We start from the raw sequence: 19,958 nt of genomic DNA, 5'->3' as shown, positions 1-19,958 counted from the left end.
TTTTATGATTAATCTTGTGGCTATAGTGTCATATTGACGTTATCGTCCTAGAATTTCTTCCTTGCACTGCCAACATAAACACCAACCTTGAAAGATGAACCCACAATCCTCAGCTCTGAAGACCGATGCATTAGGCCACTGGGCCTTGTTCACTGGTGAACCCAGAGGCATTGACAGACAGTCAGAAACAAACTAAACTGAAAGAGTTTTCATGAAATTGCTAGTTCTCATGTTCCGTTGGCAGTTCTATGCTAACTCTCATGTTCCTTTGTCACAGCTATTGTGTCTCCTTGCACTTATCATCCTGGTACCTGTTGCGCAGCCAACTTAAATCTAACCTCTCATTGACGACTCAGGTGGTAATTTAATTCACAACCCCCAGCTCCGAAGGTTGATGCCTTATTTATTAGACAACTGGACCTTTTCTCTGATTAAGCCTGAGGTATTCATTAACATTCTGATGCAAGCTAAATTGAAAGTTATTTCAAAAAATGCCAGTTCTATGCTAATTCTTGTGTCTATAGTAAAAGTTCACCATTGAATTTCTTTCTTGCAATGCCAGCTGAAATGCAACTCTTGAATGATGACCCAAGTGGGACTCGAACCCACAATCCTCAGCTCCGAAGGCTGATGCCTTATCCATTAGGCCACTGGGCCTCGTTCACTGGTGAACCCAGAGGCATTGACACACAGTCATAAACAAACTAAAAGCGATATCATGACATTGCCAGTTCTATGCTAATTCTTATGTCTACAATGAAGATATCGTCCTTGAATTTCTGTCTTGCACTGCCAGCTTAAATGCAACTCTTGAAAGATGACCCAGGTGGGATTCGAAACCCAGAGTCATTGACAGACAGTCAGAAACAAACTAAACTGAAAGCAATATCATAAAATTTCCAGTTCTATGCTAATTCTTGGGGCTATAGTGTCATATTGAAGTTATCATCCTGAAATTTCTTGCATAGCCCACTTAAATGAAAGCCCTCAAAGACGACCCAGGTGGGACTTGAACCCACAATTCCCAGCTCCGGAGGCTGATGCCTTATCCATTAGGCCACTGGGCCTCGTTCACTGATGAATCAAGAGGCAGTGACACACAGTCATAAACAAACTAAAAGCAATATCATTAATTGCCAGTTCTATTCTAATTCTTGTGTCTACACTGAAGTTATCGTCCTTGAATTTCTTTCTTGCACTGCCAGCTTAAATGCAACGCTTGAAAGATGACCCAGGTGGGACTCGAACCCACAATCCTCAGCTCCGAAGGCTGATGCCTTATCCATTAGGCCACTGGGCCCTGTTCACCGGTGAACCCAGAGGCATTGACACACAGTCATAAACAAACTAAAAGCGATATCATGACATTGGGATTCGAACCCAGAGTCATTGACAGACAGTCAGAAACAAACTAAACTGAAAGCAATATCATGAAATTGCCAGTTCTATGCTAATTCTTGGGGCTATAGTGTCATATTGAAGTTATCATCCTGAAATTTCTTGCATAGCCCACTTAAATGAAAGCCCTGAAAGACGACCCAGGTGGGACTTGAACCCACAATTCACAGCTCCTGAGGCTGATGCCTTATCCATTAGGCCAATGGGCCACATCTGTTAGTGAACCCAGAGGCATTACAGAAAGTCTTATCCGAAGCTGATCTGAGTGAGATTTCAGAAAATTGCCTGTTCTATGATAATTCTCATGACTTGAACCCACAATCTTCAGCTCTGAAGGTTGATGCTTTATCCGTTTGGCCACTGGGTATTTTCCAACAAGCCCACACAGAGGCATTTACAGACCGTCTTATCCAAGCTGAACTGAGTGAGTTTTCAGAAATTTGCCAATTTTATGATTAATATTGTGGCTATAGTGTCATATTGACGTTATCGTCCTAGAATTTCTTCCTTGCACTGCCAACATAAACACCAACCTTGAAAGATGAACCCACAATCCTCAGCTCTGAAGACCGATGCATTAGGCCACTGGGCCTTGTTCACTGGTGAACCCAGAGGCATTGACAGACAGTCAGAAACAAACTAAACTGAAAGAGTTTTCATGAAATTGCTAGTTCTCATGTTCCGTTGGCAGTTCTATGCTAACTCTCATGTTCCTTTGTCACAGCTATTGTGTCTCCTTGCACTTATCATCCTGGTACCTGTTGCGCAGCCAACTTAAATCTAACCTCTCATTGACGACTCAGGTGGTAATTTAATTCACAACCCCCAGCTCCGAAGGTTGATGCCTTATTTATTAGACAACTGGACCTTTTCTCTGATTAAGCCTGAGGTATTCATTAACATTCTGATGCAAGCTAAATTGAAAGTTATTTCAAAAAATGCCAGTTCTATGCTAATTCTTGTGTCTATAGTAAAAGTACACCATTGAATTTCTTTCTTGCAATGCCAGCTGAAATGCAATGCTTGAAAGATGACCCAAGTGGGACTCGAACCCACAATCCTCAGCTCCGAAGGCTGATGCCTTATCCATTAGGCCACTGGGCCTCGTTCACTGGTGAACCCAGAGGCATTGACACACAGTCATAAACAAACTAAAAGCGATATCATGACATTGCCAGTTCTATGCTAATTCTTATGTCTACAATGAAGATATCGTCCTTGAATTTCTGTCTTGCACTGCCAGCTTAAATGCAACTCTTGAAAGATGACCCAGGTGGGATTCGAACCCAGAGTCATTGACAGACAGTCAGAAACAAACTAAACTGAAAGCAATATCATAAAATTTCCAGTTCTATGCTAATTCTTGGGGCTATAGTGTCATATTGAAGTTATCATCCTGAAATTTCTTGCATAGCCCACTTAAATGAAAGCCCTCAAAGATGACCCAGGTGGGACTTGAACCCACAATTCCCAGCTCCGGAGGCTGATGCCTTATCCATTAGGCCACTGGGCCTCGTTCACTGATGAATCAAGAGGCATTGACACACAGTCATAAACAAACTAAAAGCAATATCATTAAATTGCCAGTTCTATTCTAATTCTTGTGTCTACACTGAAGTTATCGTCCTTGAATTTCTTTCTTGCACTGCCAGCTTAAATGCAACGCTTGAAAGATGACCCAGGTGGGACTCGAACCCACAATCCTCAGCTCCGAAGGCTGATGCCTTATCCATTAGGCCACTGGGCCCTGTTCACCGGTGAACCCAGAGGCATTGACACACAGTCATAAACAAACTAAAAGCGATATCATGACATTGGGATTCGAACCCAGAGTCATTGACAGACAGTCAGAAACAAACTAAACTGAAAGCAATATCATGAAATTGCCAGTTCTATGCTAATTCTTGGGGCTATAGTGTCATATTGAAGTTATCATCCTGAAATTTCTTGCATAGCCCACTTAAATGAAAGCCCTGAAAGACGACCCAGGTGGGACTTGAACCCACAATTCACAGCTCCTGAGGCTGATGCCTTATCCATTAGGCCAATGGGCCACATCTGTTAGTGAACCCAGAGGCATTACAGAAAGTCTTATCCGAAGCTGATCTGAGTGAGATTTCAGAAAATTGCCTGTTCTATGATAATTCTCATGACTTGAACCCACAATCTTCAGCTCTGAAGGTTGATGCTTTATCCGTTTGGCCACTGGGTATTTTCCAACAAGCCCACACAGAGGCATTTACAGACCGTCTTATCCAAGCTGAACTGAGTGAGTTTTCAGAAATTTGCCAATTTTATGATTAATCTTGTGGCTATAGTGTCATATTGACGTTATCGTCCTAGAATTTCTTCCTTGCACTGCCAACATAAACACCAACCTTGAAAGATGAACCCACAATCCTCAGCTCTGAAGACCGATGCATTAGGCCACTGGGCCTTGTTCACTGGTGAACCCAGAGGCATTGACAGACAGTCAGAAACAAACTAAACTGAAAGAGTTTTCATGAAATTGCTAGTTCTCATGTTCCGTTGGCAGTTCTATGCTAACTCTCATGTTCCTTTGTCACAGCTATTGTGTCTCCTTGCACTTATCATCCTGGTACCTGTTGCGCAGCCAACTTAAATCTAACCTCTCATTGACGACTCAGGTGGTAATTTAATTCACAACCCCCAGCTCCGAAGGTTGATGCCTTATTTATTAGACAACTGGACCTTTTCTCTGATTAAGCCTGAGGTATTCATTAACATTCTGATGCAAGCTAAATTGAAAGTTATTTCAAAAAATGCCAGTTCTATGCTAATTCTTGTGTCTATAGTAAAAGTTCACCATTGAATTTCTTTCTTGCAATGCCAGCTGAAATGCAACTCTTGAATGATGACCCAAGTGGGACTCGAACCCACAATCCTCAGCTCCGAAGGCTGATGCCTTATCCATTAGGCCACTGGGCCTCGTTCACTGGTGAACCCAGAGGCATTGACACACAGTCATAAACAAACTAAAAGCGATATCATGACATTGCCAGTTCTATGCTAATTCTTATGTCTACAATGAAGATATCGTCCTTGAATTTCTGTCTTGCACTGCCAGCTTAAATGCAACTCTTGAAAGATGACCCAGGTGGGATTCGAAACCAGAGTCATTGACAGACAGTCAGAAACAAACTAAACTGAAAGCAATATCATAAAATTTCCAGTTCTATGCTAATTCTTGGGGCTATAGTGTCATATTGAAGTTATCATCCTGAAATTTCTTGCATAGCCCACTTAAATGAAAGCCCTCAAAGACGACCCAGGTGGGACTTGAACCCACAATTCCCAGCTCCGGAGGCTGATGCCTTATCCATTAGGCCACTGGGCCTCGTTCACTGATGAATCAAGAGGCAGTGACACACAGTCATAAACAAACTAAAAGCAATATCATTAATTTGCCAGTTCTATTCTAATTCTTGTGTCTACACTGAAGTTATCGTCCTTGAATTTCTTTCTTGCACTGCCAGCTTAAATGCAACGCTTGAAAGATGACCCAGGTGGGACTCGAACCCACAATCCTCAGCTCCGAAGGCTGATGCCTTATCCATTAGGCCACTGGGCCCTGTTCACCGGTGAACCCAGAGGCATTGACACACAGTCATAAACAAACTAAAAGCGATATCATGACATTGGGATTCGAACCCAGAGTCATTGACAGACAGTCAGAAACAAACTAAACTGAAAGCAATATCATGAAATTGCCAGTTCTATGCTAATTCTTGGGGCTATAGTGTCATATTGAAGTTATCATCCTGAAATTTCTTGCATAGCCCACTTAAATGAAAGCCCTGAAAGACGACCCAGGTGGGACTTGAACCCACAATTCACAGCTCCTGAGGCTGATGCCTTATCCATTAGGCCAATGGGCCACATCTGTTAGTGAACCCAGAGGCATTACAGAAAGTCTTATCCGAAGCTGATCTGAGTGAGATTTCAGAAAATTGCCTGTTCTATGATAATTCTCATGACTTGAACCCACAATCTTCAGCTCTGAAGGTTGATGCTTTATCCGTTTGGCCACTGGGTATTTTCCAACAAGCCCACACAGAGGCATTTACAGACCGTCTTATCCAAGCTGAACTGAGTGAGTTTTCAGAAATTTGCCAATTTTATGATTAATCTTGTGGCTATAGTGTCATATTGACGTTATCGTCCTAGAATTTCTTCCTTGCACTGCCAACATAAACACCAACCTTGAAAGATGAACCCACAATCCTCAGCTCTGAAGACCGATGCATTAGGCCACTGGGCCTTGTTCACTGGTGAACCCAGAGGCATTGACAGACAGTCAGAAACAAACTAAACTGAAAGAGTTTTCATGAAATTGCTAGTTCTCATGTTCCGTTGGCAGTTCTATGCTAACTCTCATGTTCCTTTGTCACAGCTATTGTGTCTCCTTGCACTTATCATCCTGGTACCTGTTGCGCAGCCAACTTAAATCTAACCTCTCATTGACGACTCAGGTGGTAATTTAATTCACAACCCCCAGCTCCGAAGGTTGATGCCTTATTTATTAGACAACTGGACCTTTTCTCTGATTAAGCCTGAGGTATTCATTAACATTCTGATGCAAGCTAAATTGAAAGTTATTTCAAAAAAATGCCAGTTCTATGCTAATTCTTGTGTCTATAGTAAAAGTTCACCATTGAATTTCTTTCTTGCAATGCCAGCTGAAATGCAACTCTTGAATGATGACCCAAGTGGGACTCGAACCCACAATCCTCAGCTCCGAAGGCTGATGCCTTATCCATTAGGCCACTGGGCCTCGTTCACTGGTGAACCCAGAGGCATTGACACACAGTCATAAACAAACTAAAAGCGATATCATGACATTGCCAGTTCTATGCTAATTCTTATGTCTACAATGAAGATATCGTCCTTGAATTTCTGTCTTGCACTGCCAGCTTAAATGCAACTCTTGAAAGATGACCCAGGTGGGATTCGAACCCAGAGTCATTGACAGACAGTCAGAAACAAACTAAACTGAAAGCAATATCATAAAATTTCCAGTTCTATGCTAATTCTTGGGGCTATAGTGTCATATTGAAGTTATCATCCTGAAATTTCTTGCATAGCCCACTTAAATGAAAGCCCTCAAAGATGACCCAGGTGGGACTTGAACCCACAATTCCCAGCTCCGGAGGCTGATGCCTTATCCATTAGGCCACTGGGCCTCGTTCACTGATGAATCAAGAGGCATTGACACACAGTCATAAACAAACTAAAAGCAATATCATTAAATTGCCAGTTCTATTCTAATTCTTGTGTCTACACTGAAGTTATCGTCCTTGAATTTCTTTCTTGCACTGCCAGCTTAAATGCAACGCTTGAAAGATGACCCAGGTGGGACTCGAACCCACAATCCTCAGCTCCGAAGGCTGATGCCTTATCCATTAGGCCACTGGGCCCTGTTCACCGGTGAACCCAGAGGCATTGACACACAGTCATAAACAAACTAAAAGCGATATCATGACATTGGGATTCGAACCCAGAGTCATTGACAGACAGTCAGAAACAAACTAAACTGAAAGCAATATCATGAAATTGCCAGTTCTATGCTAATTCTTGGGGCTATAGTGTCATATTGAAGTTATCATCCTGAAATTTCTTGCATAGCCCACTTAAATGAAAGCCCTGAAAGACGACCCAGGTGGGACTTGAACCCACAATTCACAGCTCCTGAGGCTGATGCCTTATCCATTAGGCCAATGGGCCACATCTGTTAGTGAACCCAGAGGCATTACAGAAAGTCTTATCCGAAGCTGATCTGAGTGAGATTTCAGAAAATTGCCTGTTCTATGATAATTCTCATGACTTGAACCCACAATCTTCAGCTCTGAAGGTTGATGCTTTATCCGTTTGGCCACTGGGTATTTTCCAACAAGCCCACACAGAGGCATTTACAGACCGTCTTATCCAAGCTGAACTGAGTGAGTTTTCAGAAATTTGCCAATTTTATGATTAATCTTGTGGCTATAGTGTCATATTGACGTTATCGTCCTAGAATTTCTTCCTTGCACTGCCAACATAAACACCAACCTTGAAAGATGAACCCACAATCCTCAGCTCTGAAGACCGATGCATTAGGCCACTGGGCCTTGTTCACTGGTGAACCCAGAGGCATTGACAGACAGTCAGAAACAAACTAAACTGAAAGAGTTTTCATGAAATTGCTAGTTCTCATGTTCCGTTGGCAGTTCTATGCTAACTCTCATGTTCCTTTGTCACAGCTATTGTGTCTCCTTGCACTTATCATCCTGGTACCTGTTGCGCAGCCAACTTAAATCTAACCTCTCATTGACGACTCAGGTGGTAATTTAATTCACAACCCCCAGCTCCGAAGGTTGATGCCTTATTTATTAGACAACTGGACCTTTTCTCTGATTAAGCCTGAGGTATTCATTAACATTCTGATGCAAGCTAAATTGAAAGTTATTTCAAAAAATGCCAGTTCTATGCTAATTCTTGTGTCTATAGTAAAAGTTCACCATTGAATTTCTTTCTTGCAATGCCAGCTGAAATGCAACTCTTGAATGATGACCCAAGTGGGACTCGAACCCACAATCCTCAGCTCCGAAGGCTGATGCCTTACCCATTAGGCCACTGGGCCTCATTCACTGGTGATCCCAGAGGCATTGACACACAGTCATAAACAAACTAAAAGCGATATCATGACATTGCCAGTTCTATGCTAATTCTTATGTCTACAATGAAGATATCGTCCTTGAATTTCTGTCTTGCACTGCCAGCTTAAATGCAACTCTTGAAAGATGACCCAGGTGGGATTCGAACCCAGAGTCATTGACAGACAGTCAGAAACAAACTAAACTGAAAGCAATATCATAAAATTTCCAGTTCTATGCTAATTCTTGGGGCTATAGTGTCATATTGAAGTTATCATCCTGAAATTTCTTGCATAGCCCACTTAAATGAAAGCCCTCAAAGACGACCCAGGTGGGACTTGAACCCACAATTCCCAGCTCCGGAGGCTGATGCCTTATCCATTAGGCCACTGGGCCTCGTTCACTGATGAATCAAGAGGCAGTGACACACAGTCATAAACAAACTAAAAGCAATATCATTAATTTGCCAGTTCTATTCTAATTCTTGTGTCTACACTGAAGTTATCGTCCTTGAATTTCTTTCTTGCACTGCCAGCTTAAATGCAACGCTTGAAAGATGACCCAGGTGGGACTCGAACCCACAATCCTCAGCTCCGAAGGCTGATGCCTTATCCATTAGGCCACTGGGCCCTGTTCACCGGTGAACCCAGAGGCATTGACACACAGTCATAAACAAACTAAAAGCGATATCATGACATTGGGATTCAAACCCAGAGTCATTGACAGACAGTCAGAAACAAACTAAACTGAAAGCAATATCATGAAATTGCCAGTTCTATGCTAATTCTTGGGGCTATAGTGTCATATTGAAGTTATCATCCTGAAATTTCTTGCATAGCCCACTTAAATGAAAGCCCTGAAAGACGACCCAGGTGGGACTTGAACCCACAATTCACAGCTCCTGAGGCTGATGCCTTATCCATTAGGCCAATGGGCCACATCTGTTAGTGAACCCAGAGGCATTACAGAAAGTCTTATCCGAAGCTGATCTGAGTGAGATTTCAGAAAATTGCCTGTTCTATGATAATTCTCATGACTTGAACCCACAATCTTCAGCTCTGAAGGTTGATGCTTTATCCGTTTGGCCACTGGGTATTTTCCAACAAGCCCACACAGAGGCATTTACAGACCGTCTTATCCAAGCTGAACTGAGTGAGTTTTCAGAAATTTGCCAATTTTATGATTAATCTTGTGGCTATAGTGTCATATTGACGTTATCGTCCTAGAATTTCTTCCTTGCACTGCCAACATAAACACCAACCTTGAAAGATGAACCCACAATCCTCAGCTCTGAAGACCGATGCATTAGGCCACTGGGCCTTGTTCACTGGTGAACCCAGAGGCATTGACAGACAGTCAGAAACAAACTAAACTGAAAGAGTTTTCATGAAATTGCTAGTTCTCATGTTCCGTTGGCAGTTCTATGCTAACTCTCATGTTCCTTTGTCACAGCTATTGTGTCTCCTTGCACTTATCATCCTGGTACCTGTTGCGCAGCCAACTTAAATCTAACCTCTCATTGACGACTCAGGTGGTAATTTAATTCACAACCCCCAGCTCCGAAGGTTGATGCCTTATTTATTAGACAACTGGACCTTTTCTCTGATTAAGCCTGAGGTATTCATTAACATTCTGATGCAAGCTAAATTGAAAGTTATTTCAAAAAATGCCAGTTCTATGCTAATTCTTGTGTCTATAGTAAAAGTTCACCATTGAATTTCTTTCTTGCAATGCCAGCTGAAATGCAACTCTTGAATGATGACCCAAGTGGGACTCGAACCCACAATCCTCAGCTCCGAAGGCTGATGCCTTATCCATTAGGCCACTGGGCCTCGTTCACTGGTGAACCCAGAGGCATTGACACACAGTCATAAACAAACTAAAAGCGATATCATGACATTGCCAGTTCTATGCTAATTCTTATGTCTACAATGAAGATATCGTCCTTGAATTTCTGTCTTGCACTGCCAGCTTAAATGCAACTCTTGAAAGATGACCCAGGTGGGATTCGAAACCAGAGTCATTGACAGACAGTCAGAAACAAACTAAACTGAAAGCAATATCATAAAATTTCCAGTTCTATGCTAATTCTTGGGGCTATAGTGTCATATTGAAGTTATCATCCTGAAATTTCTTGCATAGCCCACTTAAATGAAAGCCCTCAAAGACGACCCAGGTGGGACTTGAACCCACAATTCCCAGCTCCGGAGGCTGATGCCTTATCCATTAGGCCACTGGGCCTCGTTCACTGATGAATCAAGAGGCAGTGACACACAGTCATAAACAAACTAAAAGCAATATCATTAATTTGCCAGTTCTATTCTAATTCTTGTGTCTACACTGAAGTTATCGTCCTTGAATTTCTTTCTTGCACTGCCAGCTTAAATGCAACGCTTGAAAGATGACCCAGGTGGGACTCGAACCCACAATCCTCAGCTCCGAAGGCTGATGCCTTATCCATTAGGCCACTGGGCCCTGTTCACCGGTGAACCCAGAGGCATTGACACACAGTCATAAACAAACTAAAAGCGATATCATGACATTGGGATTCGAACCCAGAGTCATTGACAGACAGTCAGAAACAAACTAAACTGAAAGCAATATCATGAAATTGCCAGTTCTATGCTAATTCTTGGGGCTATAGTGTCATATTGAAGTTATCATCCTGAAATTTCTTGCATAGCCCACTTAAATGAAAGCCCTGAAAGACGACCCAGGTGGGACTTGAACCCACAATTCACAGCTCCTGAGGCTGATGCCTTATCCATTAGGCCAATGGGCCACATCTGTTAGTGAACCCAGAGGCATTACAGAAAGTCTTATCCGAAGCTGATCTGAGTGAGATTTCAGAAAATTGCCTGTTCTATGATAATTCTCATGACTTGAACCCACAATCTTCAGCTCTGAAGGTTGATGCTTTATCCGTTTGGCCACTGGGTATTTTCCAACAAGCCCACACAGAGGCATTTACAGACCGTCTTATCCAAGCTGAACTGAGTGAGTTTTCAGAAATTTGCCAATTTTATGATTAATATTGTGGCTATAGTGTCATATTGACGTTATCGTCCTAGAATTTCTTCCTTGCACTGCCAACATAAACACCAACCTTGAAAGATGAACCCACAATCCTCAGCTCTGAAGACCGATGCATTAGGCCACTGGGCCTTGTTCACTGGTGAACCCAGAGGCATTGACAGACAGTCAGAAACAAACTAAACTGAAAGAGTTTTCATGAAATTGCTAGTTCTCATGTTCCGTTGGCAGTTCTATGCTAACTCTCATGTTCCTTTGTCACAGCTATTGTGTCTCCTTGCACTTATCATCCTGGTACCTGTTGCGCAGCCAACTTAAATCTAACCTCTCATTGACGACTCAGGTGGTAATTTAATTCACAACCCCCAGCTCCGAAGGTTGATGCCTTATTTATTAGACAACTGGACCTTTTCTCTGATTAAGCCTGAGGTATTCATTAACATTCTGATGCAAGCTAAATTGAAAGTTATTTCAAAAAATGCCAGTTCTATGCTAATTCTTGTGTCTATAGTAAAAGTTCACCATTGAATTTCTTTCTTGCAATGCCAGCTGAAATGCAACTGCTTGAATGATGACCCAAGTGGGACTCGAACCCACAATCCTCAGCTCCGAAGGCTGATGCCTTATCCATTAGGCCACTGGGCCTCGTTCACTGGTGAACCCAGAGGCATTGACACACAGTCATAAACAAACTAAAAGCGATATCATGACATTGCCAGTTCTATGCTAATTCTTATGTCTACAATGAAGATATCGTCCTTGAATTTCTGTCTTGCACTGCCAGCTTAAATGCAACTCTTGAAAGATGACCCAGGTGGGATTCGAACCCAGAGTCATTGACAGACAGTCAGAAACAAACTAAACTGAAAGCAATATCATAAAATTTCCAGTTCTATGCTAATTCTTGGGGCTATAGTGTCATATTGAAGTTATCATCCTGAAATTTCTTGCATAGCCCACTTAAATGAAAGCCCTCAAAGATGACCCAGGTGGGACTTGAACCCACAATTCCCAGCTCCGGAGGCTGATGCCTTATCCATTAGGCCACTGGGCCTCGTTCACTGATGAATCAAGAGGCATTGACACACAGTCATAAACAAACTAAAAGCAATATCATTAAATTGCCAGTTCTATTCTAATTCTTGTGTCTACACTGAAGTTATCGTCCTTGAATTTCTTTCTTGCACTGCCAGCTTAAATGCAACGCTTGAAAGATGACCCAGGTGGGACTCGAACCCACAATCCTCAGCTCCGAAGGCTGATGCCTTATCCATTAGGCCACTGGGCCCTGTTCACCGGTGAACCCAGAGGCATTGACACACAGTCATAAACAAACTAAAAGCGATATCATGACATTGGGATTCGAACCCAGAGTCATTGACAGACAGTCAGAAACAAACTAAACTGAAAGCAATATCATGAAATTGCCAGTTCTATGCTAATTCTTGGGGCTATAGTGTCATATTGAAGTTATCATCCTGAAATTTCTTGCATAGCCCACTTAAATGAAAGCCCTGAAAGACGACCCAGGTGGGACTTGAACCCACAATTCACAGCTCCTGAGGCTGATGCCTTATCCATTAGGCCAATGGGCCACATCTGTTAGTGAACCCAGAGGCATTACAGAAAGTCTTATCCGAAGCTGATCTGAGTGAGATTTCAGAAAATTGCCTGTTCTATGATAATTCTCATGACTTGAACCCACAATCTTCAGCTCTGAAGGTTGATGCTTTATCCGTTTGGCCACTGGGTATTTTCCAACAAGCCCACACAGAGGCATTTACAGACCGTCTTATCCAAGCTGAACTGAGTGAGTTTTCAGAAATTTGCCAATTTTATGATTAATATTGTGGCTATAGTGTCATATTGACGTTATCGTCCTAGAATTTCTTCCTTGCACTGCCAACATAAACACCAACCTTGAAAGATGAACCCACAATCCTCAGCTCTGAAGACCGATGCATTAGGCCACTGGGCCTTGTTCACTGGTGAACCCAGAGGCATTGACAGACAGTCAGAAACAAACTAAACTGAAAGAGTTTTCATGAAATTGCTAGTTCTCATGTTCCGTTGGCAGTTCTATGCTAACTCTCATGTTCCTTTGTCACAGCTATTGTGTCTCCTTGCACTTATCATCCTGGTACCTGTTGCGCAGCCAACTTAAATCTAACCTCTCATTGACGACTCAGGTGGTAATTTAATTCACAACCCCCAGCTCCGAAGGTTGATGCCTTATTTATTAGACAACTGGACCTTTTCTCTGATTAAGCCTGAGGTATTCATTAACATTCTGATGCAAGCTAAATTGAAAGTTATTTCAAAAAATGCCAGTTCTATGCTAATTCTTGTGTCTATAGTAAAAGTTCACCATTGAATTTCTTTCTTGCAATGCCAGCTGAAATGCAACTCTTGAATGATGACCCAAGTGGGACTCGAACCCACAATCCTCAGCTCCGAAGGCTGATGCCTTATCCATTAGGCCACTGGGCCTCGTTCACTGGTGAACCCAGAGGCATTGACACACAGTCATAAACAAACTAAAAGCGATATCATGACATTGCCAGTTCTATGCTAATTCTTATGTCTACAATGAAGATATCGTCCTTGAATTTCTGTCTTGCACTGCCAGCTTAAATGCAACTCTTGAAAGATGACCCAGGTGGGATTCGAACCCAGAGTCATTGACAGACAGTCAGAAACAAACTAAACTGAAAGCAATATCATAAAATTTCCAGTTCTATGCTAATTCTTGGGGCTATAGTGTCATATTGAAGTTATCATCCTGAAATTTCTTGCATAGCCCACTTAAATGAAAGCCCTCAAAGACGACCCAGGTGGGACTTGAACCCACAATTCCCAGCTCCGGAGGCTGATGCCTTATCCATTAGGCCACTGGGCCTCGTTCACTGATGAATCAAGAGGCAGTGACACACAGTCATAAACAAACTAAAAGCAATATCATTAATTTGCCAGTTCTATTCTAATTCTTGTGTCTACACTGAAGTTATCGTCCTTGAATTTCTTTCTTGCACTGCCAGCTTAAATGCAACGCTTGAAAGATGACCCAGGTGGGACTCGAACCCACAATCCTCAGCTCCGAAGGCTGATGCCTTATCCATTAGGCCACTGGGCCCTGTTCACCGGTGAACCCAGAGGCATTGACACACAGTCATAAACAAACTAAAAGCGATATCATGACATTGGGATTCGAACCCAGAGTCATTGACAGACAGTCAGAAACAAACTAAACTGAAAGCAATATCATGAAATTGCCAGTTCTATGCTAATTCTTGGGGCTATAGTGTCATATTGAAGTTATCATCCTGAAATTTCTTGCATAGCCCACTTAAATGAAAGCCCTGAAAGACGACCCAGGTGGGACTTGAACCCACAATTCACAGCTCCTGAGGCTGATGCCTTATCCATTAGGCCAATGGGCCACATCTGTTAGTGAACCCAGAGGCATTACAGAAAGTCTTATCCGAAGCTGATCTGAGTGAGATTTCAGAAAATTGCCTGTTCTATGATAATTCTCATGACTTGAACCCACAATCTTCAGCTCTGAAGGTTGATGCTTTATCCGTTTGGCCACTGGGTATTTTCCAACAAGCCCACACAGAGGCATTTACAGACCGTCTTATCCAAGCTGAACTGAGTGAGTTTTCAGAAATTTGCCAATTTTATGATTAATCTTGTGGCTATAGTGTCATATTGACGTTATCGTCCTAGAATTTCTTCCTTGCACTGCCAACATAAACACCAACCTTGAAAGATGAACCCACAATCCTCAGCTCTGAAGACCGATGCATTAGGCCACTGGGCCTTGTTCACTGGTGAACCCAGAGGCATTGACAGACAGTCAGAAACAAACTAAACTGAAAGAGTTTTCATGAAATTGCTAGTTCTCATGTTCCGTTGGCAGTTCTATGCTAACTCTCATGTTCCTTTGTCACAGCTATTGTGTCTCCTTGCACTTATCATCCTGGTACCTGTTGCGCAGCCAACTTAAATCTAACCTCTCATTGACGACTCAGGTGGTAATTTAATTCACAACCCCCAGCTCCGAAGGTTGATGCCTTATTTATTAGACAACTGGACCTTTTCTCTGATTAAGCCTGAGGTATTCATTAACATTCTGATGCAAGCTAAATTGAAAGTTATTTCAAAAAAATGCCAGTTCTATGCTAATTCTTGTGTCTATAGTAAAAGTTCACCATTGAATTTCTTTCTTGCAATGCCAGCTGAAATGCAACTCTTGAATGATGACCCAAGTGGGACTCGAACCCACAATCCTCAGCTCCGAAGGCTGATGCCTTATCCATTAGGCCACTGGGCCTCGTTCACTGGTGAACCCAGAGGCATTGACACACAGTCATAAACAAACTAAAAGCGATATCATGACATTGCCAGTTCTATGCTAATTCTTATGTCTACAATGAAGATATCGTCCTTGAATTTCTGTCTTGCACTGCCAGCTTAAATGCAACTCTTGAAAGATGACCCAGGTGGGATTCGAACCCAGAGTCATTGACAGACAGTCAGAAACAAACTAAACTGAAAGCAATATCATAAAATTTCCAGTTCTATGCTAATTCTTGGGGCTATAGTGTCATATTGAAGTTATCATCCTGAAATTTCTTGCATAGCCCACTTAAATGAAAGCCCTCAAAGACGACCCAGGTGGGACTTGAACCCACAATTCCCAGCTCCGGAGGCTGATGCCTTATCCATTAGGCCACTGGGCCTCGTTCACTGATGAATCAGAGGCAGTGACACACAGTCATAAACAAACTAAAAGCAATATCATTAATTTGCCAGTTCTATTCTAATTCTTGTGTCTACACTGAAGTTATCGTCCTTGAATTTCTTTCTTGCACTGCCAACATAAACACCAACCTTGAAAGATGAACCCACAATCCTCAGCTCTGAAGACCGATGCATTAGGCCACTGGGCCTTGTTCACTGGTGAACCCAGAGGCATTGACAGACAGTCAGAAACAAACTAAACTGAAAGAGTTTTCATGAAATTGCTAGTTCTCATGTTCCGTTGGCAGTTCTATGCTAACTCTCATGTTCCTTTGTCACAGCTATTGTGTCTCCTTGCACTTATCATCCTGGTACCTGTGCGCAGCCAACTTAAATCTAACCTCTCATTGACGACTCAGGTGGTAATTTAATTCACAACCCCCAGCTCCGAAGGTTGATGCCTTATTTATTAGACAACTGGACCTTTTCTCTGATTAAGCCTGAGGTATTCATTAACATTCTGATGCAAGCTAAATTGAAAGTTATTTCAAAAAATGCCAGTTCTATGCTAATTCTTGTGTCTATAGTAAAAGTCACCATTGAATTTCTTTCTTGCAATGCCAGCTGAAATGCAACTCTTGAATGATGACCCAAGTGGGACTCGAACCCACAATCCTCAGCTCCGAAGGCTGATGCCTTATCCATTAGGCCACTGGGCCTCGTTCACTGGTGAACCCAGAGGCATTGACACACAGTCATAAACAAACTAAAAGCGATATCATGACATTGCCAGTTCTATGCTAATTCTTATGTCTACAATGAAGATATCGTCCTTGAATTTCTGTCTTGCACTGCCAGCTTAAATGCAACTCTTGAAAGATGACCCAGGTGGGATTCGAACCCAGAGTCATTGACAGACAGTCAGAAACAAACTAAACTGAAAGCAATATCATAAAATTTCCAGTTCTATGCTAATTCTTGGGGCTATAGTGTCATATTGAAGTTATCATCCTGAAATTTCTTGCATAGCCCACTTAAATGAAAGCCCTCAAAGACGACCCAGGTGGGACTTGAACCCACAATTCCCAGCTCCGGAGGCTGATGCCTTATCCATTAGGCCACTGGGCCTCGTTCACTGATGAATCAAGAGGCAGTGACACACAGTCATAAACAAACTAAAAGCAATATCATTAATTGCCAGTTCTATTCTAATTCTTGTGTCTACACTGAAGTTATCGTCCTTGAATTTCTTTCTTGCACTGCCAGCTTAAATGCAACGCTTGAAAGATGACCCAGGTGGGACTCGAACCCACAATCCTCAGCTCCGAAGGCTGATGCCTTATCCATTAGGCCACTGGGCCCTGTTCACCGGTGAACCCAGAGGCATTGACACACAGTCATAAACAAACTAAAAGCGATATCATGACATTGGGATTCGAACCCAGAGTCATTGACAGACAGTCAGAAACAAACTAAACTGAAAGCAATATCATGAAATTGCCAGTTCTATGCTAATTCTTGGGGCTATAGTGTCATATTGAAGTTATCATCCTGAAATTTCTTGCATAGCCCACTTAAATGAAAGCCCTGAAAGACGACCCAGGTGGGACTTGAACCCACAATTCACAGCTCCTGAGGCTGATGCCTTATCCATTAGGCCAATGGGCCACATCTGTTAGTGAACCCAGAGGCATTACAGAAAGTCTTATCCGAAGCTGATCTGAGTGAGATTTCAGAAAATTGCCTGTTCTATGATAATTCTCATGACTTGAACCCACAATCTTCAGCTCTGAAGGTTGATGCTTTATCCGTTTGGCCACTGGGTATTTTCCAACAAGCCCACACAGAGGCATTTACAGACCGTCTTATCCAAGCTGAACTGAGTGAGTTTTCAGAAATTTGCCAATTTTATGATTAATCTTGTGGCTATAGTGTCATATTGACGTTATCGTCCTAGAATTTCTTCCTTGCACTGCCAACATAAACACCAACCTTGAAAGATGAACCCACAATCCTCAGCTCTGAAGACCGATGCATTAGGCCACTGGGCCTTGTTCACTGGTGAACCCAGAGGCATTGACAGACAGTCAGAAACAAACTAAACTGAAAGAGTTTTCATGAAATTGCTAGTTCTCATGTTCCGTTGGCAGTTCTATGCTAACTCTCATGTTCCTTTGTCACAGCTATTGTGTCTCCTTGCACTTATCATCCTGGTACCTGTTGCGCAGCCAACTTAAATCTAACCTCTCATTGACGACTCAGGTGGTAATTTAATTCACAACCCCCAGCTCCGAAGGTTGATGCCTTATTTATTAGACAACTGGACCTTTTCTCTGATTAAGCCTGAGGTATTCATTAACATTCTGATGCAAGCTAAATTGAAAGTTATTTTCAAAAAATGCCAGTTCTATGCTAATTCTTGTGTCTATAGTAAAAGTTCACCATTGAATTTCTTTCTTGCAATGCCAGCTGAAATGCAACTCTTGAATGATGACCCAAGTGGGACTCGAACCCACAATCCTCAGCTCCGAAGGCTGATGCCTTATCCATTAGGCCACTGGGCCTCGTTCACTGGTGAACCCAGAGGCATTGACACACAGTCATAAACAAACTAAAAGCGATATCATGACATTGCCAGTTCTATGCTAATTCTTATGTCTACAATGAAAGATATCGTCCTTGAATTTCTGTCTTGCACTGCCAGCTTAAATGCAACTCTTGAAAGATGACCCAGGTGGGATTCGAACCAGAGTCATTGACAGACAGTCAGAAACAAACTAAACTGAAAGCAATATCATAAAATTTCCAGTTCTATGCTAATTCTTGGGGCTATAGTGTCATATTGAAGTTATCATCCTGAAATTTCTTGCATAGCCCACTTAAATGAAAGCCCTCAAAGACGACCCAGGTGGGACTTGAACCCACAATTCCCAGCTCCGGAGGCTGATGCCTTATCCATTAGGCCACTGGGCCTCGTTCACTGATGAATCAAGAGGCAGTGACACACAGTCATAAACAAACTAAAAGCAATATCATTAATTTGCCAGTTCTATTCTAATTCTTGTGTCTACACTGAAGTTATCGTCCTTGAATTTCTTTCTTGCACTGCCAGCTTAAATGCAACGCTTGAAAGATGACCCAGGTGGGACTCGAACCCACAATCCTCAGCTCCGAAGGCTGATGCCTTATCCATTAGGCCACTGGGCCCTGTTCACCGGTGAACCCAGAGGCATTGACACACAGTCATAAACAAACTAAAAGCGATATCATGACATTGGGATTCGAACCCAGAGTCATTGACAGACAGTCAGAAACAAACTAAACTGAAAGCAATATCATGAAATTGCCAGTTCTATGCTAATTCTTGGGGCTATAGTGTCATATTGAAGTTATCATCCTGAAATTTCTTGCATAGCCCACTTAAATGAAAGCCCTGAAAGACGACCCAGGTGGGACTTGAACCCACAATTCACAGCTCCTGAGGCTGATGCCTTATCCATTAGGCCAATGGGCCACATCTGTTAGTGAACCCAGAGGCATTACAGAAAGTCTTATCCGAAGCTGATCTGAGTGAGATTTCAGAAAATTGCCTGTTCTATGATAATTCTCATGACTTGAACCCACAATCTTCAGCTCTGAAGGTTGATGCTTTATCCGTTTGGCCACTGGGTATTTTCCAACAAGCCCACACAGAGCATTTACAGACCGTCTTATCCAAGCTGAACTGAGTGAGTTTTCAGAAATTTGCCAATTTTATGATTAATCTTGTGGCTATAGTGTCATATTGACGTTATCGTCCTAGAATTTCTTCCTTGCACTGCCAACATAAACACCAACCTTGAAAGATGAACCCACAATCCTCAGCTCTGAAGACCGATGCATTAGGCCACTGGGCCTTGTTCACTGGTGAACCCAGAGGCATTGACAGACAGTCAGAAACAAACTAAACTGAAAGAGTTTTCATGAAATTGCTAGTTCTCATGTTCCGTTGGCAGTTCTATGCTAACTCTCATGTTCCTTTGTCACAGCTATTGTGTCTCCTTGCACTTATCATCCTGGTACCTGTGCGCAGCCAACTTAAATCTAACCTCTCATTGACGACTCAGGTGGTAATTTAATTCACAACCC

At 42.4% G+C, this 19,958-nt stretch overlaps 32 non-coding genes across 32 annotated transcripts; all 32 read right to left on the bottom strand.

The window, feature by feature from the left end:
- Positions 1 to 584: 584 nt before the first annotated feature.
- On the bottom strand, positions 585 to 657 carry trnar-ucg (transfer RNA arginine (anticodon UCG)). Its single transcript has one exon. It is a non-coding gene; the product is annotated as a tRNA-Arg (tRNA).
- A 337-nt stretch (positions 658 to 994) lies between these two features.
- trnar-ccg (transfer RNA arginine (anticodon CCG)) lies at positions 995 to 1,067 on the bottom strand. Its single transcript has one exon. It is a non-coding gene; the product is annotated as a tRNA-Arg (tRNA).
- Positions 1,068 to 1,227: 160 nt separating this feature from the next.
- trnar-ucg (transfer RNA arginine (anticodon UCG)) lies at positions 1,228 to 1,300 on the bottom strand. Its single transcript has one exon. It is a non-coding gene; the product is annotated as a tRNA-Arg (tRNA).
- Positions 1,301 to 2,429: 1,129 nt separating this feature from the next.
- trnar-ucg (transfer RNA arginine (anticodon UCG)) lies at positions 2,430 to 2,502 on the bottom strand. The gene has a single exon. It is a non-coding gene; the product is annotated as a tRNA-Arg (tRNA).
- Positions 2,503 to 2,838: 336 nt separating this feature from the next.
- trnar-ccg (transfer RNA arginine (anticodon CCG)) lies at positions 2,839 to 2,911 on the bottom strand. Its single transcript has one exon. It is a non-coding gene; the product is annotated as a tRNA-Arg (tRNA).
- Positions 2,912 to 3,072: 161 nt separating this feature from the next.
- On the bottom strand, positions 3,073 to 3,145 carry trnar-ucg (transfer RNA arginine (anticodon UCG)). The gene has a single exon. It is a non-coding gene; the product is annotated as a tRNA-Arg (tRNA).
- A 1,129-nt stretch (positions 3,146 to 4,274) lies between these two features.
- trnar-ucg (transfer RNA arginine (anticodon UCG)) lies at positions 4,275 to 4,347 on the bottom strand. The gene has a single exon. It is a non-coding gene; the product is annotated as a tRNA-Arg (tRNA).
- Positions 4,348 to 4,683: 336 nt separating this feature from the next.
- trnar-ccg (transfer RNA arginine (anticodon CCG)) lies at positions 4,684 to 4,756 on the bottom strand. The gene has a single exon. It is a non-coding gene; the product is annotated as a tRNA-Arg (tRNA).
- A 161-nt stretch (positions 4,757 to 4,917) lies between these two features.
- trnar-ucg (transfer RNA arginine (anticodon UCG)) lies at positions 4,918 to 4,990 on the bottom strand. Its single transcript has one exon. It is a non-coding gene; the product is annotated as a tRNA-Arg (tRNA).
- Positions 4,991 to 6,120: 1,130 nt separating this feature from the next.
- On the bottom strand, positions 6,121 to 6,193 carry trnar-ucg (transfer RNA arginine (anticodon UCG)). Its single transcript has one exon. It is a non-coding gene; the product is annotated as a tRNA-Arg (tRNA).
- Positions 6,194 to 6,529: 336 nt separating this feature from the next.
- On the bottom strand, positions 6,530 to 6,602 carry trnar-ccg (transfer RNA arginine (anticodon CCG)). The gene has a single exon. It is a non-coding gene; the product is annotated as a tRNA-Arg (tRNA).
- A 161-nt stretch (positions 6,603 to 6,763) lies between these two features.
- trnar-ucg (transfer RNA arginine (anticodon UCG)) lies at positions 6,764 to 6,836 on the bottom strand. Its single transcript has one exon. It is a non-coding gene; the product is annotated as a tRNA-Arg (tRNA).
- Positions 6,837 to 7,965: 1,129 nt separating this feature from the next.
- Positions 7,966 to 8,038, bottom strand: trnar-ucg (transfer RNA arginine (anticodon UCG)). The gene has a single exon. It is a non-coding gene; the product is annotated as a tRNA-Arg (tRNA).
- Positions 8,039 to 8,374: 336 nt separating this feature from the next.
- On the bottom strand, positions 8,375 to 8,447 carry trnar-ccg (transfer RNA arginine (anticodon CCG)). The gene has a single exon. It is a non-coding gene; the product is annotated as a tRNA-Arg (tRNA).
- Positions 8,448 to 8,608: 161 nt separating this feature from the next.
- trnar-ucg (transfer RNA arginine (anticodon UCG)) lies at positions 8,609 to 8,681 on the bottom strand. Its single transcript has one exon. It is a non-coding gene; the product is annotated as a tRNA-Arg (tRNA).
- A 1,129-nt stretch (positions 8,682 to 9,810) lies between these two features.
- On the bottom strand, positions 9,811 to 9,883 carry trnar-ucg (transfer RNA arginine (anticodon UCG)). Its single transcript has one exon. It is a non-coding gene; the product is annotated as a tRNA-Arg (tRNA).
- Positions 9,884 to 10,219: 336 nt separating this feature from the next.
- On the bottom strand, positions 10,220 to 10,292 carry trnar-ccg (transfer RNA arginine (anticodon CCG)). Its single transcript has one exon. It is a non-coding gene; the product is annotated as a tRNA-Arg (tRNA).
- A 161-nt stretch (positions 10,293 to 10,453) lies between these two features.
- Positions 10,454 to 10,526, bottom strand: trnar-ucg (transfer RNA arginine (anticodon UCG)). Its single transcript has one exon. It is a non-coding gene; the product is annotated as a tRNA-Arg (tRNA).
- A 1,130-nt stretch (positions 10,527 to 11,656) lies between these two features.
- Positions 11,657 to 11,729, bottom strand: trnar-ucg (transfer RNA arginine (anticodon UCG)). The gene has a single exon. It is a non-coding gene; the product is annotated as a tRNA-Arg (tRNA).
- A 336-nt stretch (positions 11,730 to 12,065) lies between these two features.
- trnar-ccg (transfer RNA arginine (anticodon CCG)) lies at positions 12,066 to 12,138 on the bottom strand. The gene has a single exon. It is a non-coding gene; the product is annotated as a tRNA-Arg (tRNA).
- Positions 12,139 to 12,299: 161 nt separating this feature from the next.
- trnar-ucg (transfer RNA arginine (anticodon UCG)) lies at positions 12,300 to 12,372 on the bottom strand. The gene has a single exon. It is a non-coding gene; the product is annotated as a tRNA-Arg (tRNA).
- Positions 12,373 to 13,501: 1,129 nt separating this feature from the next.
- On the bottom strand, positions 13,502 to 13,574 carry trnar-ucg (transfer RNA arginine (anticodon UCG)). The gene has a single exon. It is a non-coding gene; the product is annotated as a tRNA-Arg (tRNA).
- A 336-nt stretch (positions 13,575 to 13,910) lies between these two features.
- trnar-ccg (transfer RNA arginine (anticodon CCG)) lies at positions 13,911 to 13,983 on the bottom strand. Its single transcript has one exon. It is a non-coding gene; the product is annotated as a tRNA-Arg (tRNA).
- A 161-nt stretch (positions 13,984 to 14,144) lies between these two features.
- On the bottom strand, positions 14,145 to 14,217 carry trnar-ucg (transfer RNA arginine (anticodon UCG)). Its single transcript has one exon. It is a non-coding gene; the product is annotated as a tRNA-Arg (tRNA).
- Positions 14,218 to 15,347: 1,130 nt separating this feature from the next.
- On the bottom strand, positions 15,348 to 15,420 carry trnar-ucg (transfer RNA arginine (anticodon UCG)). The gene has a single exon. It is a non-coding gene; the product is annotated as a tRNA-Arg (tRNA).
- A 336-nt stretch (positions 15,421 to 15,756) lies between these two features.
- trnar-ccg (transfer RNA arginine (anticodon CCG)) lies at positions 15,757 to 15,829 on the bottom strand. The gene has a single exon. It is a non-coding gene; the product is annotated as a tRNA-Arg (tRNA).
- A 647-nt stretch (positions 15,830 to 16,476) lies between these two features.
- On the bottom strand, positions 16,477 to 16,549 carry trnar-ucg (transfer RNA arginine (anticodon UCG)). The gene has a single exon. It is a non-coding gene; the product is annotated as a tRNA-Arg (tRNA).
- A 336-nt stretch (positions 16,550 to 16,885) lies between these two features.
- trnar-ccg (transfer RNA arginine (anticodon CCG)) lies at positions 16,886 to 16,958 on the bottom strand. Its single transcript has one exon. It is a non-coding gene; the product is annotated as a tRNA-Arg (tRNA).
- Positions 16,959 to 17,118: 160 nt separating this feature from the next.
- On the bottom strand, positions 17,119 to 17,191 carry trnar-ucg (transfer RNA arginine (anticodon UCG)). Its single transcript has one exon. It is a non-coding gene; the product is annotated as a tRNA-Arg (tRNA).
- Positions 17,192 to 18,321: 1,130 nt separating this feature from the next.
- Positions 18,322 to 18,394, bottom strand: trnar-ucg (transfer RNA arginine (anticodon UCG)). The gene has a single exon. It is a non-coding gene; the product is annotated as a tRNA-Arg (tRNA).
- Positions 18,395 to 18,730: 336 nt separating this feature from the next.
- On the bottom strand, positions 18,731 to 18,803 carry trnar-ccg (transfer RNA arginine (anticodon CCG)). The gene has a single exon. It is a non-coding gene; the product is annotated as a tRNA-Arg (tRNA).
- A 161-nt stretch (positions 18,804 to 18,964) lies between these two features.
- On the bottom strand, positions 18,965 to 19,037 carry trnar-ucg (transfer RNA arginine (anticodon UCG)). The gene has a single exon. It is a non-coding gene; the product is annotated as a tRNA-Arg (tRNA).
- Between the last annotated feature and the right edge of the window lie 921 nt (positions 19,038 to 19,958).

Source organism: Carassius auratus, unplaced genomic scaffold (genome assembly GCF_003368295.1).
Source record: "Carassius auratus strain Wakin unplaced genomic scaffold, ASM336829v1 scaf_tig00214536, whole genome shotgun sequence".
NCBI lineage: Eukaryota > Metazoa > Chordata > Actinopteri > Cypriniformes > Cyprinidae > Carassius > Carassius auratus.
This window is presented reverse-complemented; position numbering and strand designations above follow the sequence as displayed.